Below are 15,696 nucleotides of genomic sequence, written 5' to 3'. Positions count from 1 at the left end.
ACGTATTCATTCGGCACATGTGAATTTTTTAACATAAACTGGGCCGGAAAAAAACCCCAAAACCATACTTTAAGTCAGCCAGTGTAAACACAGACATACACACACCACCGTATACTCGTATACCTCATACTTATACCCGTATAAGTATGAATTGCATTGCATTGTAATAAAAATTCTCACCCCCCCTCACCCCTCAACACCGTGGAGAAGTCATTCCTTGAGTTATCTTCACACAAAACCATAAATAAAAATAAAAAAGCTTCGAAACTCAATTGTTTTGAAACGAGTCAGAAGAGAAACCTGCTAACTGAGGTGTTGTGTCTTTGATTATCTGCAGCTAAAACACACAAACACCTCTGTGGTTAGAGTGAGGATAATTCTCATGTAATTAAGTGTCTGGAAACACCCCCCCCCCAAATTACTATTTACCTCATCTTAGAAATACACACAATATCATTCACTCGCCCTTGCATGTGTGCATGCGCACCAGTGGTGGGTAAGGAAAAAAAGTTATTCAAGTAAAAGTATAGTAACTTTATAATGTTTCAGAATCAGAATCATGTTTACAGGCCATGTAGGTTTGCACAGACATGAAATTTGATTCCGGTTTTGTGGCTCGCAGTGTACTTAACATAGATAACAACCCTAAAACACAAAAATTTTCAGATATATACACAAGGTTTGACTTGTACAGGTAAAATGAGAGGTGATAAAGTGCAATGGTGCAGAGAATATATCAGAGATGCTGAATAGACGTTAGCAGGTTACTTACATACATGCCCGAGGTAGATGGACATGACAGATGGACATTTACTCAAGTAGACATAAAAGTACTCATAAAATAACTACTTGAGTAAAAGTAAAAAAAGCATCTTGGAAAAAAAAACTACTGAAGTAGTGAGTAACTTCATTAGATGCAATTTATTATGTCAATGTGAAAGTACAAAACAGTTAACAAACGAGTCTCAAAAAGAAAGAAATTCAACCAGGTTCTCATTAACAATGGAGGACATACAGTAGTTTCTCAGTAACTTTGCATTTAGGTTTGATAGGGTATGTGCATGTAACATTAGTGGTATTAGTGGGGCAATTCGATTTCTTTTTGAGAGTTTAAAGTACCCCTCTACTCAAACATTTGTTTTTCTTATATTTGTGTCCCTTAAAATGTCTGGCCTTGACTATACTGACTTGTATCTGTGCAAAGTTTGTCACTAGAGTGGTGTTTTCACTTTCTTCTACTGGAGAAGGAGCTGTCTGCATTTCCCTAAATCCTGAGATTCAAACGTACCCCAAGCAAACTAGATTTGGTACGTCATAAAGCTGAAAGCCAATCGCTGTCTAATATGCAAATGCAGGGCGGGCAAAGAAACCTGAAACCTCCTGTGCAGAGCAGACTTGTCAGTACAGAGAGCGAGTTTGCATTAGCATAGTGAAAGTTTTGACAGCAAACATGGTAGAGTGTAGAGTTTTTGGCTATAAACTGGACCCACTATCTACCAAAAAATCCCACTATACTGCTGAAATGGTTGGAATTTATTTACAGACATCAGGCTCACATGCCTACAAACCTGAAGGGACTGTGTATCTGCAGTGCTCATTTCACTGAGGAGTGTTTCCATAACCTAGTGCAAGAGTCAATTGGTTTTCAGATACTGTGCCAACTATTTATCCTGAGACTGCGACAGTGAGCGGGAATCAGTATGTAAGTTAGGTATTTGTTTTACTCAACCAACAATCACATGCAAACTTTCTGCATGTAACATATTTCCTTTGTGATTTATAAATAGTGTAGGGCAGTAGCCTGGGTGGGCCACTGGAGGTCGATATTGTGCTGTCTATTCCAGCGCCGTGTATAGAGAGAGTCTGGCCATCCTTTGATCTTTGCAACACGCGCTGTGATCAGCTGAGATTCTGTCACGTGCTTGACGGGCGCCATGTTGCCTACCAACGTCTGGCTCTGTCATTGTGATGTTTCAATGATTTTTCCTGCGTTTTCGGCCCATTTCTCGCCGATTTGTAGCAGTTGAAGGAGAAATGGTGTGTTGTGCGGCTTGGGGCTGTTCTGTTCGGCCGGGACAAGGCTGTAGGATGCATTGATTTCCACAGGATGCACAAAGGAGGGCAGTTGGGACCGTGAAGATTCGCAAGCTGCGCTGGTCCCCCTCAGCTTATTCCTACTTATGCTCAGTGAGTTCATTTCAGTGTTAATGATTTTTCGAGAAATTAACTTCCCTAGAGCAATCCGAGAGTCTGTAAGGTATCGATGTGTGGAAATCCATTTTAAAGCACATCCAAGCCATGTATATAACTGTTGACAGAAATCAGGCAAATGTAAACAGTGTCAGATTGTCATATGGGTTGGATTGAGTGACAGGCCTGAGCCTGAGCCAAGGCAGTGTGTGGGTAGTGTTGAGATAAACTAGACAAGAGCCCTGATACAGAACTGATGCTGCACTGGCTAAACCTCGAAACAGGTATGCCTAATATTTCTCAAGTGTCCCTGATATTATTGCTCATTATCATTCACTAGTAGCCTACTAAACATTGCAAAATATGTAATACTGGTACTGATCACCAATTTACCCACCACACCAGTAGTGTAGTGGATAAAAACTAAAGTCTCTGGAGTAAATTCTTTGGGTTGAAATCTACATGTATGCAGCAGAGGCCCCTGCTCAGTGCAAAGGCAAGCGCGACTTTTTCAAGCCAAGATTTTGTCAAGTATGAACTGCTCTTTGTAGATCCGGTCAGTCATCTGTATTTTGTGTACCTAGTGTAGACTTTCTTTGTATCTTCACCCAAACAAGCTCCTGGACCCCAACCAGTCTGGGTTCAAGGTAGGTCACTCGACAGAGATGGCTTTCCTTGTAGTGACAGAATCGCTGCACTCTGTGAGAGCAAACTCTCTCTCCTCTGTCCTGATACTCCTGGACCTGTCAGCTGCGTTCAACACAGTGAACCACCAAATCCTCCTCTCTATCCTCGAGGGGCTGGGTGTCACAGGCTCTGCACTCTCAATGTTTGCATCTTACCTGACGGGTTGCTCCCATCAGGTGACATGGAGGGGATCTGTGTCAGAGCCTCAAAGACTGACTACAGGTGTTCCACAAGGTTCGATTCTGGGTCCTCTCCTTTTCTCCCCCTTACATGACATCCCTGGGTTCTGTTATTCGCTCGCATGACTTCTCTTACCATTGCTATGCCAATGATACCCAGCTGATCTTGTCCTTTCCTCCCTCTGACACACAAGTAGAGACACGCATTGACTGACATCTTGGAGTGGATGGCGACAGACCACCTGAAGCTCAATCTGGACAAAACAGAGCTGATGTTCCTCCCGGGGAAAGGTTGCCCACACCGAGACCTGGCCATCACCTTTGACTACACCGTGGTGATGCCAACATGGACTGTGAGGAATCTGGGTGTGATCCTGGGCGACCAACAGTTGTTTGCTGCAAACGTTGCATCAGTTGCTCGCTCCTGCAGATTTCTCCTCTATAAACATTAGCAGAATTCGCTTATTCCTCACCGACGAGATGGCACAGGTGCTCATCCAGGCTCTGGTCATCTCCCGGCTGGACTACGGTAACTTCCTCCTTGCTGGCGCCCCGGCATCAGCCATCAGACCTCTGGAGCTTGTTCAGAAAGCTGCAGCTCGTCTGGTGTTCAACCGCCCTAAGTTCTCCCACACAACTCCCCTTCTCATGTCCCTACACTGGCTCCCAGTAGCTGCTCGCATCCAGTTTTAAGACTCTGGTACTAGCCTACAGCGCAGTGAAAGGAACAGCTTCTTCCTATCTCCAGGCAATGGTCAAGCCCTACACCCCTGCCCAACCACTTCACTCTGCTGCCTCGGGATGCCTGGTTGCTCCGTCGCTCAGAGGCCCCAGCTGCCAATCGACTCAGTGATGGCTCTTTTCCGTCCTGGCTCCACAGTGGTGGAATGAACGCCCCACTGCTGTCAGGACAGCGGAGTCGCTGCCCATCTTTCAGCGCAGGTTGAAAACTCACCTCTTCAAGAACTACTACCCTGTTACTTGCTCTTAGCACTTATTGTATTCACTCATTTAAAAAAAAACTCTTTCTTGCACTTTTACTTTAGCACTGGTTTTGCTCTTAGATGCTAGTTTAGAAAGAAGATGCACTTATGACCTCTGATGACCAGTAGTTCTCCTGATGTCCTACGTTAAATGCACTTATTATAAGTCGCTTTGGATAAAAGCGTCGGCTAAATGACTGTAATGTAATGCCTGCGACTGTGTTATGACCGCTGGTGGGTTTCTTCATGATCTCATCACATTTATCATGGACTGGAAAAAATGAAACACGTTATTAACATAGCCTCTGCTGCTGATCTGGTGTTAAATCACCTACTCTGACTACTGGTACGCAATGATAAAAAAAAATTGCTGGTTCTCTGAAACTGGGATTGAAATGATGGAAAATCCATACTATCTGGAACCCTAAGTACTGAATGATGTAAAAGTGCCTCTCAAAATTATTTATGCAGTGGTGTGGCCTTAAAAGGCCAAACCCCTTTCTCAATAGTTTCAATATGTTGTCTAAACTTCTAATCTAATAAATTGTTGTTTCCTCTAAGTTGGGGTCAAAGTCTAGTAATAGAAATTAAGAGTGATCTATTCATGGTACATTACACCCACATAACAGGGTAAGCTGTGAGCCTCGTTTTGCCATGTGACCAATTAATAGGGTGACAGACACAATAGTCATGTTAAATTCTTATTTAACAGTAGTCAAAAGTTCAGCAAAAGATCATGAAGTTAGCGCGATTTTGAATAGCGTGCGCATGGGACTGCCTACCAGTTGGTAGGCAATATGGCGCCCGTGTAGCCAGTGGCCAGACTCTGAGCACGGCGCTGGTCTATTCCCCAGAGAGTTCAGCAGTTGTTGCTGTTTGTCCCTTACAGCAGGGGTCCCCAACCCTTTTTTGCTCCGCGGACCGGTTTAATATTGACAATATTCTGGCGGACCGGGGGAGGAGCGGGGTGAGTTAATAATGTAACCGGTTATTTTTTTGCCCGGTGCGGGATTCGATACGGGGTGTACTGCACCACAAGACCCGTTAGCTAGGGGCTAACGTGTCTTATTAGTAGTTTACAATAACGACTGGAATATAGTTAGGCTTATAAGTCAATAGTATCATAACATTTAAAATAACGTTTGGGTATTAAACACACAGCGCATATTTTCCTCGCATTAACATAACACATATAACAACATTGCAACTCACCAATTTCATCAATTCTCCTGTGGTAGCTGAAAGAGGAGCCTTTGCCACCTTGTTAGCTGCAGCTTCCCCCAACAGTTACGGCACATGTCCTTGGCAGCAGGCAGAATCAATTCTTCGCCGATAGTGAAAGGCTTCTTAGCCTTAGCAATACGACTAGACACTAAGCGCTACGCTCTCAGAGCAGCAGCATTTGTAGAGATGGTGGCTCTCGGCAACCCTCTCAGTACGCGCTTCCGTTCCGCTTGCTAGCCTTGTTTTCGCTCAAAGAACTCCACGGGTTTGTCTTCAAGTGCAGGGTACTTGGACTCAAGGTGCCGAAGCAGTTGTGAGGGCTTCATTGCCTCATTAGACAGCTTGTCTCCACACATCACACACAGGGAGCATGCGAGTCACCGGTCGCAATAACGCCGTATTTTAGGTAGGACTCGTGGTATTTCCTATTGAAGGAACCCCCCCCCCGTCTCAACCTCTGCTGTCTCTGCGTTATCATCGTCATTAGACCTTTTATCTCCCCTCCGTCTTCCGAAGAAATTCTCAAGCGACGTTTTTTTTGTTTTTTGTTTTTACCGGTACTCATGCTAGCTAACTAGCTGCTAGTAGTGAGCATGGATGATACGGCGCCGCCGCTCAGCCTTGCCCTTGCAGCCAATTTTTCCCCAGTGATCACTCGCGGTATTGCAGCGAAAAATCCCCTGCTGCCCAAAAAGTATTTCCCCCATAGACCACCATTGTAAGAGACGCCTGTAAAACTGTTGACAGGACACCTGCAGCTATAATCATGGTCAATTATGACTCTTTCTATTGTATATTTTTAAGGCACTGGGTTTTAATCTTTTTAAAATTTCCAACGTCCAGAAAAAGCCCAGAAAAATCTTTCGGAAAAAATTGTCTGCAAGGCTGAGCGGCGCCGTATCCAGTTCTACTATATTACATCCATGAACCCATGGTAGCGAGCTGACTGAGTGTCTCTGAGTTATGACGTTATGATGTTAGTTACCATTGGTCTGCCGAATGCAACGTGAATGAGTGATAAAATGACATCATTGTACACGCTTCAAGAATCCGTTTCAAATTAAAAGCCCTCTGGCGTTACACGGTCCTGCCGCTGTATCGGGCTTTTATTTGAATATTGTCTGTAAGGTTGTTTTTTTTTGCGGCCCGGTAGCAAATGCTTTGCGGCCTGGTGCCGGTCTGTGGCCCTGTGGTTGGGGACCCCTGCCTTACAGGACACGGAACACATCAGAATACGGTCAGTGTCCTTCCTGTAAATCAGTGTCCTGTAAGGCAGTGGTTCTCAACCTTTTTGGGGTCCTGGACCCCCTGCGTATTTTTGATCTACCCTGAGGACCTCTCCACCTGATCTTGGGGGAGGGGGGTTGCAATTTGATAGAAACAGTAGAAACTGCATTTTAAATTGCATTATAGCATTTATTCACTCTTTGGGGCAAAAATAAGAGCTTTCAGTTGTTACTTAGATATAGTTAACAAAACAGAATTCGTATGCAGTAACTTTCAGATATATGTAACAAAACAGAATATGTATTCAGTAACTTTCAGATATATGTAACAGAATTTTTATGCAGTAACTTTTAACAATGCAAACGGGAGCGAGATCTCTTATTAAAATACAATAAATTACGCTTGTGAAACAGATGTAATTAGAGAAAAAAGTCATGTTACCCTTTATAGTTTAGGTAGATAAAGGTCTCAGTCACATTTGAGTAAAATAATCCTATTTCTATAAATGTCATAGGATCTTTTTTTGAAAGATATTTTATTTTCACGGACCCCTTGCAATTACACCACGGACCACTAGGGGTCCGCGGACCCCCGGTTGAGAAACACTGCTGTAAGGCACAAACAGCGTCAACTGCTGAATTCTCAGGGGAATAGACAGCGCAATATCGACCTACAGTGGCCCACCCAGGCTACTGCCCTACATCACCATTAACTTCGTTAGCTTTTTCCTAGCTGCTGCTAGTTGTTTGGTAATACTGTAACCGGTTATTTTCTTGCCCGGTGCGGGATTCGATACGAGGTGTACTGCACCACAAGGGCGACATCACTAACCGCTCGGCTAAAGGGTCAGACCCGTTAGCTAGGGGCTAACGTGTCTTATTAGTAGTTTACAATAGTAAAATGATAAACTATGTATTTAGCTAATTTTCAACGTTCAGCCATTTGAAGCGATGATGGCGGCCAGAGGTACGTCGTTTTTCACCCGAAAAACCGTGCGGTGCGCAAGTAAACTACTTTTCTAGTCTGGACTTCGACCGGGTTCGTGTGCCCCCCGCTCCGGTGGCGCCACTAAAGGCGCCCATCGTCGTGCTCTCCGAGGGCTGGCGGAGCGGCGGCATGTTTCACAACCACTGCTGTGCCAGCCACAAGCTAACAAACAACATAAACAAAGATGCTAACTACACTTACCATTCTGATACGTCTGCTAGTCGCCGATTTTGGTGCACAACAGTTTGAGTCTGGGTCTGACTGGGGCTCAAACATGTATGGCTGAACGTCTCCGGTGTTTGCTCTAACGCTAGCCACCTTGATGGGCGCCGCCGCTTCGCAGGTCAACCAGCCCAGAGAAAGCTTCAGCCGCTAGGGTCCCACGCACCTGCGCTCAAAACGCTTCATACTACCTGAACTTACACATACCATTTTGGCTATGAGCTTAAATTGCATCATTGCATATTTATAATTCATAAAAAGATCAGGCTATGGAATCTGGATCGGTACGTCTGTGGTGACCCACATATATATGTAACCCGCACTTTGCGTTCGGCCGTCGTCTCCCTACACGCCCTGGGACTCCGCGTTGTGTTTGTTGTAGTATGATGTTTGCGTGGAAAAGGAAAGAGGCGGAGGCCTGGGATCGTGGCTGAGACCTGGACACTTTACTGGCACTCGGTTACACTTCACCTCTCATCAATTAGCTGGCCGCTGGCCTCATCATACTCACAGCTTCCGGCAGAAGAAACAAAAAAAAATTCTCTTTCTCAATAAAATTAAAATAAAAAGTGCAAATGTGCAAATAAACACATCTCATATCAAAATGCTACCTTACGGCAAAACCAAAGCAAATGTCATCCATTATAAATTAAATAAGGCACTTATTACCCATAAAATTAAACAAAAAAACCATGGATAATCTGCTCAAATAATACTGCATCCTGCGTTATATGCCATGCTAATACTCAACAGGCTAGCCAACACTTTTTGTCACATTTCTCTTGCCAAATACAATGTTCGACATCAAACTTAACTAGGTTATAAGCAAACTTGTCTATTAACACCACAGAATAAACAGTTAGACAATATGTGCGATATAAATCAATATTTTTATGATAATGCAGACCGCCAGTAACACTGCTCACCTTCCGGCAGAAGAAACAAAAAAACATTTGATCGACGTAGCCTTTTGCCCGGGACAAGACTTAGGGGTACGGTGTTGCAAAAGGGACAAACATCGCAATTTGCGGCATTCCCAGGGGAACATACAGCGTAACAGTGCCACCCTGTGGCGGATTTACATTACTACCTTACATATATAACGAGAGACATTCACCTAAGAGGACGGTGTACCTTTAAGGGAAGAGGCGAGGGGTCAGATAATGCACTTCCGCTTCCGGTTCACGGTTCAGTGTCGTTGTGGAATGTATGACATGCTAAGTTGGAGCTAGTAAACTACCTCGACTACGTCTACTCTCACGTCTCCTGTCTCGTTGTTTTCTAACTCCAATTGGTGACCCCGACGTGATCGAACTACTAATACGAGTATGTCTGACAACGAAGACGCCGGGAATAATGCTGCCGCGGTACCCGCTCCCGACGCCGGTGCTAACAACATGGCTATTGCTAACGCTAGCATTTACGCCGCTACTGTGAAGCTACCCGACTTTTGGCAGCATAATCCACGGCCGTGGTTTCAACATGTGGAAGCCCAGTTCCAGCTGAGAGGGATAACGCAGGATGCAACGCAGTACTTCCACGTAGTGGCGGCGTTAGACGCATTGACAACGGCGCGAGCAATGACACTGTTGGAAGCTCCGCCAGCTGCTGGCAAGTACGATGCTATAAAGACATTCCTCCTGAAACTATTTGAACTGTCGGAGCTGGAGAAGGCAGACCGTTTACTGTCCCTGAATGGCCTCGGCGACGGCAAACCGTCTGAGTTAATGGAAAAAATGCTGTCTGTGCTGGGATCGGCTGATCCGGCCTTTCTTTTCACACACATTTTTCTGAGGCAGCTCCCCGCACCTGTACGCACAGCACTGGCCAGTTCTCCTCTCGCCGCCTCCAAGGACTACCGTTCTCTGGCTGCTGAAGCAGACAGGGTTTTCCTGGCCAACAGGCAACAGTTTGTGCATGCCCTGCTACCCCACCAGACCGCCCCACCACCACCTGTGTACGACTATATGGACACCGCGGCTGCGGTGACAGCCCGCCGCCAACCTGACGACGGGCTCTGTTATTACCATGCCAGGTTTGGGGCAAAAGCAAAACAGTGTCGCAAACCCTGCAGTTACAGGGTTCAGGGAAACGCCAAGGCCGGCGCTCCTTAACAGCTATGGGCGCCGGCCGTGACTGCAAGCTGTTGTTCATCAGAGACTGCTTGTCGGGCCGGCGGCTGCTGGTTGACTCTGGCGCTCAACGCAGCATACTACCAGCACAAGCTGTGGACACGATGACCGACAGTCACGGCCCACAGATGGACGCCGCCAACGGCACGTCCATTCGGACGTACGGTATCAGACATGTGGACGTGTGTTTTGGCGGCCGACGTTTCAGCTGGGACTTTGTGATGGCTGCTGTATCCGCCCCGCTCCTAGGTGCGGATTTCCTCTGTGCTTTCAACCTGCTGGTGGATGTTAAAAACTGTCGCGTGATTGATGCCGTCTCTTTTGCGTCATACCCCTGCACGCTTGGGGGGGGCTGGAGCGCTGTGCCTCGCTAACACACTCTCCACCGGGGATCCATACCAACGCCTGCTCGCAAATTTCCCCGAGCTCACCACACCCACCTTCTCCTCGGCGGTGGCCAAGCACGGCGTGGAACATCATATTACCACAGTGGGCCCCCTAGTTTACGCCCGGGCCCGACGCCTCGACTCGGCCAAGCTCGCAATAGCCAGGGAGGAGTTTTCGACTATGGGCTTCCCCTCTTCACATGGTTACTAAGGCCGACGGGGGTTGGCGCCCGTGCGGGGACTACCGTCGCCTAAACAATGCCACGACCCCCGACCGGTACCCCATACCGCACATACAAGATTTCTCTACCCACCTGGCGGGCGCTGCCATCTATTCCAAAATCGACTTAGTGCGGGGGTATCACCAAGTGCCGGTCCACCCACTGGATGTCCCAAAACGGCTGTCATCACACCCTTTGGGCTCTTAGAGTTCTTACGTATGCCTTTCGGCCTTAAAGGGGCGGCGCAGACGTTTCAGCGCCTTATGGATTCTGTGCTCCGCGACATGCCATTTTTGTTTGTGTACTTAGACGACATCCTCGTGGCCAGCGCGTCGGCGGAGGAACACATGACGCACCTCAGACAGCTGTTCGACAGGCTCAGCGAACACAGCCTCATCATCAACCCAGCTAAGCGTCAGTTCGGGGAGTCGTCCATCACCTTCCTCGGGCACCACATCACTCCACAGGGGGCCGTTCCCCTCCCTGCCAGGGTTGAGGCTGTCACCATGTTCCCCCGCCCCCACACTGTACAGTCGCTGCAGGAATTCCTGGGCATGGTGAACTTTTATAACCGTTTCCTGCCCCGTGCCACCCACATCATGCGTCCCCTGTATGAGGCCCTGCGGGGTAAGAAGTCTAAGGACGAGCTGGACTGGTCTTCGGGGATGGACGAGGCTTTTGTGGCCGCCAAGACCGCGCTGGCCAACGCTGCGCTGCTAGCTCACCCGTCGCCTGCCGCCCCCATAGCCCTTACAACGGATGCCTCCGACTACGCCTTGGGGGCCGTGTGTGAGCAGTGGGTGGGGGGGCTGGCAGCCGTTGGCATTCTTCAGTAAACAACTCCGCGAGAGCGAGCGCAAATACAGCACCTTTGATAGGGAACTACTGGGTCTCTTCCTCGCAACCAGACACTTTAGGTTCCTATTGGAGGGCCGACAGTTCACCGCTTTCGTGGACCACAAACCGCTGACGTTCTGTATGGCCAAAACCTCAGAACCGTGGTCTGGGCGTCAGCAGCGCCATCTCGCGGCGGTTTCCGAGTTTACCACGGACATACAACACGTGTCGGGCAAGGATAACTTCGTCGCCGACTGCCTTTCACGGGCGGTTGTTAACGCCGTTCACTTGGGACTCGACTACGCCGCTATGGCAGCGGACCAAGCCAAGGACGCGACCGTTCAAGACTACCGGCCGACCCCTACGGCGCTACGGCTGGAGGACGTGACGTTCGACGCGGCCAACACCACCCTCCTCTGTGACATCTCCACCGGTCAACCGCGCCCCCTGGTGCCTACTTCCTGGCGGCGCCGAGTTTTCGACACCGTCCACGGCCTTTCCCACCCGGGAGTGAAGGCCTCGACCAAGCTGGTGAGCGTCAAGTTCGTTTGGCCTGGGCTCCGTAAGGATGTTAGAGCCTGGGCCGGCTCGTGTGTGGCGTGCCAACGCGCCAAGGTGCACCGCCATACCAAGGCCCCTTTGGCGCCGTTTGTGGTTCCAGAGAGGCGGTTTGACCACGTCAATGTTGACCTGGTGGGTCCCCTGCCCCCCTCCCGTGGTTATACGTTCCTCCTCACTATTGTGGACAGGGCCACCAGGTGGCCAGAGGCTATTCCCTTGTCCTCCACGACGGCAGCAGAGGTAGCACGGGCGTTCATCGGCTGCTGGGTGGCCCGTTTCGGCACGCCTGGTGACATCACGAGCGACCGGAGCTCCCAGTTTACCTCGGAGCTCTGGACGGCGGTCGCTGAGCACCTGGGGGTGAAGGTCCACCGCACTACGGCGTACAACCCGCAGAGCAACGGACTTTGTGAGCGGTTCCATCGGGACATGAAAGCCGCTCTGCGGGCAAGCCTCACTGGCTGCGACTGGATGGACCGGCTCCCGTGGGTCATGCTCGGCCTGCGTTCGGCCCCGAAGGAAGACCTCCAGACCTCCTCCGCTGAGCTGGTGTATGGCCAGCCCCTGCGGGTTCCGGGGGAGTTTCTTCCTGATGCTACGGCTCCCTGGTCGGCCGCCTCTCACCTCAGTGCGTCCCGGAGCGCTGCCGGTGCCTTCGCTGCCGTTCCGATGTCTCAACACTGCCTCCCCTGGTCCTACGTCCCCAAGGATCTGCCATCGGCGAGGTACGTCTTCATTAGGCACGACAGCCATCGGTCCCCGCTGCAGCCCCCATACGACGGGCCCTTCCGCGTCCTGGAGGCGGGGGATAAGAACTTTGTGGTGGACATGGGGGGCAGGCCGGAGCGGGTCGCTATAGACCGTCTCAAGCCCGCTCACTTGGACATTGGGGAGCCAATGCAATTGGCCCTACCCCCGCGGTGGGGGCGCCCTCCTAGGTCGGCCCCGGCACCTGCCTCTGTTCCTGCTTCGGCCCCGCCTATGGCCCGGGTTTCGGCCCCATCTGTTTCCCCTCCTGTGAAGCGCAGCCGTTATGGCCGCAGGGTCCGCCCCCCGACTCGTCACCTGTTTTCCCCGTGACTTTGCACTATGTCATTGACTGTTCTGTTGTAGAGTCTATTTTTATGTTCATGACTTGCACTTTTGCTGTTTTGCATTGTTTTGTGTAGGTGAATTCTGGGGGGGCCTGTGTGGTGACCCACATATATATAACGAGAGACATTCACCTAAGAGGACGGTGTACCTTTAAGGGAAGAGGCGAGGGGTCAGATAATGCACTTCCGCTTCCGGTTCACGGTTCAGTGTCGTCGAATGTATGACATGCTAAGTTGGAGCTAGTAAACTACCTCGACTACGTCTACTCTCACGTCTTCTGTCTCGTTGTTTTCTAACTCCACACGTCGCACGTAACGTCAGTCTGATATCTGAGGAGTGAATTACGTCAGTATGAGCGCCCGATGCCAACCGGACTCTAGTAAAAGTAGCCCGACGTAACGGAGTAGAAGTACTTATATTTTATCGCAAGTGTAAAATGTATTCTGCAAAACAAGTACTCTGAAGTACGATTTATGGGGGAAAAATGCTCAAGTACATGTAACGAACTACACTATTGTAACCGGTTATTATATATATATATGCCTTAAAGGGAATTGTAAACAAATACAGAGGCAAAAACTCATCAGTTCTTATGTGTTTTATTGATGCGTCTAAAGCTTTTGATCGTGTTAATCATAGAAAGTTGTTTGTTAAATTGAGTCAAAGAGGGGCCCCTAAATACATTGTGAGAATTCTGGCTTATTGGTATGCCCACCAGACTATGCAAGTGAAATGGGGTAATAGTGTTTCAGCCCCATTTGGGGTTAGCAATGGTGTCAGACGAGGGGGAATTCTGTCTCCAGTTCTCTACAATTTATATATTGATGATTTGTCCAAGCAGCTAAAAGCCTGTAACACTGGGTGCATGACTGGCAATACCTTGGTGAACCATATTATGCATGCAGATGACCTTGTCATTCTTAGTCCCTGTAGCACCGGTCTCCAGCAGCTCCTTGATATATGTTCTGTGTATGGTGTGGAGCATGAGATCAACTACAATGCTAGTAAGAGTGTTGCCATGATCTGCAGAACCAAAGAGGTCAATCATCTAAAATTTCCTGATTTTAAATTGTCTGATAATAATCTTGGGGTATGTAATAAGGTGAAATATCTTGGGCACTATATTGCTGAACAAATGACAGATAATGATGATGTTTATAGGCAATGCCGGATGATGTATGCACAAGCAAACACTCTGTCACGCAAGTTTGGTATGTGTTCAGTTAGTGTGAACATGTCTCTGTTCAGAGCATATTGTACAACACTCTATACTGTACACCTGTGGTCAAACTATAAAAAAGCAAGCTTCGAGTGGCTTATAATGATGCCATGAGAATACTGCTAAAAAGACCTAGATGGTGTAGTGCAACTGAAATGTTTGTGGCTGCAGGAGTCAGTACCTTTCAGGCTCTTCTATGAAATCTTTTGTATAAATGTATTTGCCGGCTTAATGACTCTGATAATGTAATCATCAAGAGTTTAACTAATATAAGATTCAGTGCCACACGCTACCAATCCCGGCTGTGGAACCACTGGTATAGCTGCCTTCTTTTAACACACTGACTTGTTCCATTTATGTAATTTTATTGTGTTTACTCAGTGTATTGTTTAGGGATTGTCTTTTACCTATTTGTCTTTGTCTGTTATGGACCCTGAGTCTGCAATAAAGTTTTGTTTTTTTTAATTGAAAAATTGAATATGTAATGCATTACTACCCACGTTTGGTGCGTGCACCCCAGCACAGGGCGTAAAGACTAATTTTCCAGCTACACGAAAATGGTCAGGTGCTGTTACTAAAACTGTGCATGTACAGTACCAGCTATTGTGATTCAGGGAAGACAACGATGCCCATGTATAAAGAAAAAAATCTGTTCTTTCTATTCACTGTAGTCACCAGACAGGATCAAAGACCGGTACCATAAACATCACAGGCCTGAGTCCAGCATATGTCATACTTGCCCTGATGGCTCCATGTTCGTGCAAACAGCTTTTCAGCAAAAAACTGAACACTGACTGCATCTGCTCATTCCTTGAATGTCATACAGCACAGCCACTTGGAAAGTGTGAATACAGTTAATCAAAATATTGTTCAAGACAGAGATATTCCATCAGAGAATGACCTGGTGCCCATGAATTATTTGAAACAGTTTAAAGCGTGACTTGATTTAAGAACAGTGTTTTATTTCAAGAGATTGAGAAAATAACCTGAAAGGGACAATTCACCCCAAAATTAAAAACACATTTCTTCCTTTAACCTGTAGTGCTGTTTCTCCATCTAGATCAGGGGTCTCAAACTCAACTTACCTGGGGGCCGCTGGAGGTAGAGTTTGGGTGAGGCTGGGCCGCAAGTATTCCAAAAAAAAAAGTACAACCGATCCAATGTTCTCAATCTTTTTTTAAATTTTTTATTTATATATACAGGTGATCAAAACAAGACAGGTAACAGTACAAGTGCAGGAACAAAAACGAACAGTGTGAGACAAAAAGGGGACACCAGGTTCTGTTATGACAAGATGGAATACTAATAAGCTAATAAGCTAAAAAAAAAAAACAACAACAAAAACAAACAAGCTATCAAATAAGCTCATTGACCTGCAGAGCAGGTCAATGAGCTCCATTTGAAGCACAGGAGGGGCATCTTGCACATCAAAGGAGAAGGGGTCAGCAAAAATTTGAAAAGTGGCTCTGTGTGTCTTGAACTCTGCGAACCTGTGATCAAATTGCTCCTGTAGCTTCACAATGGCATCAGCATACTTCTCACCACT

This window comes from Lampris incognitus, chromosome 19 (genome assembly GCF_029633865.1).
Source record: "Lampris incognitus isolate fLamInc1 chromosome 19, fLamInc1.hap2, whole genome shotgun sequence".
Taxonomy (NCBI): Eukaryota; Metazoa; Chordata; class Actinopteri; order Lampriformes; family Lampridae; genus Lampris; species Lampris incognitus.
Note: the sequence above shows the minus strand (reverse complement) of the source record.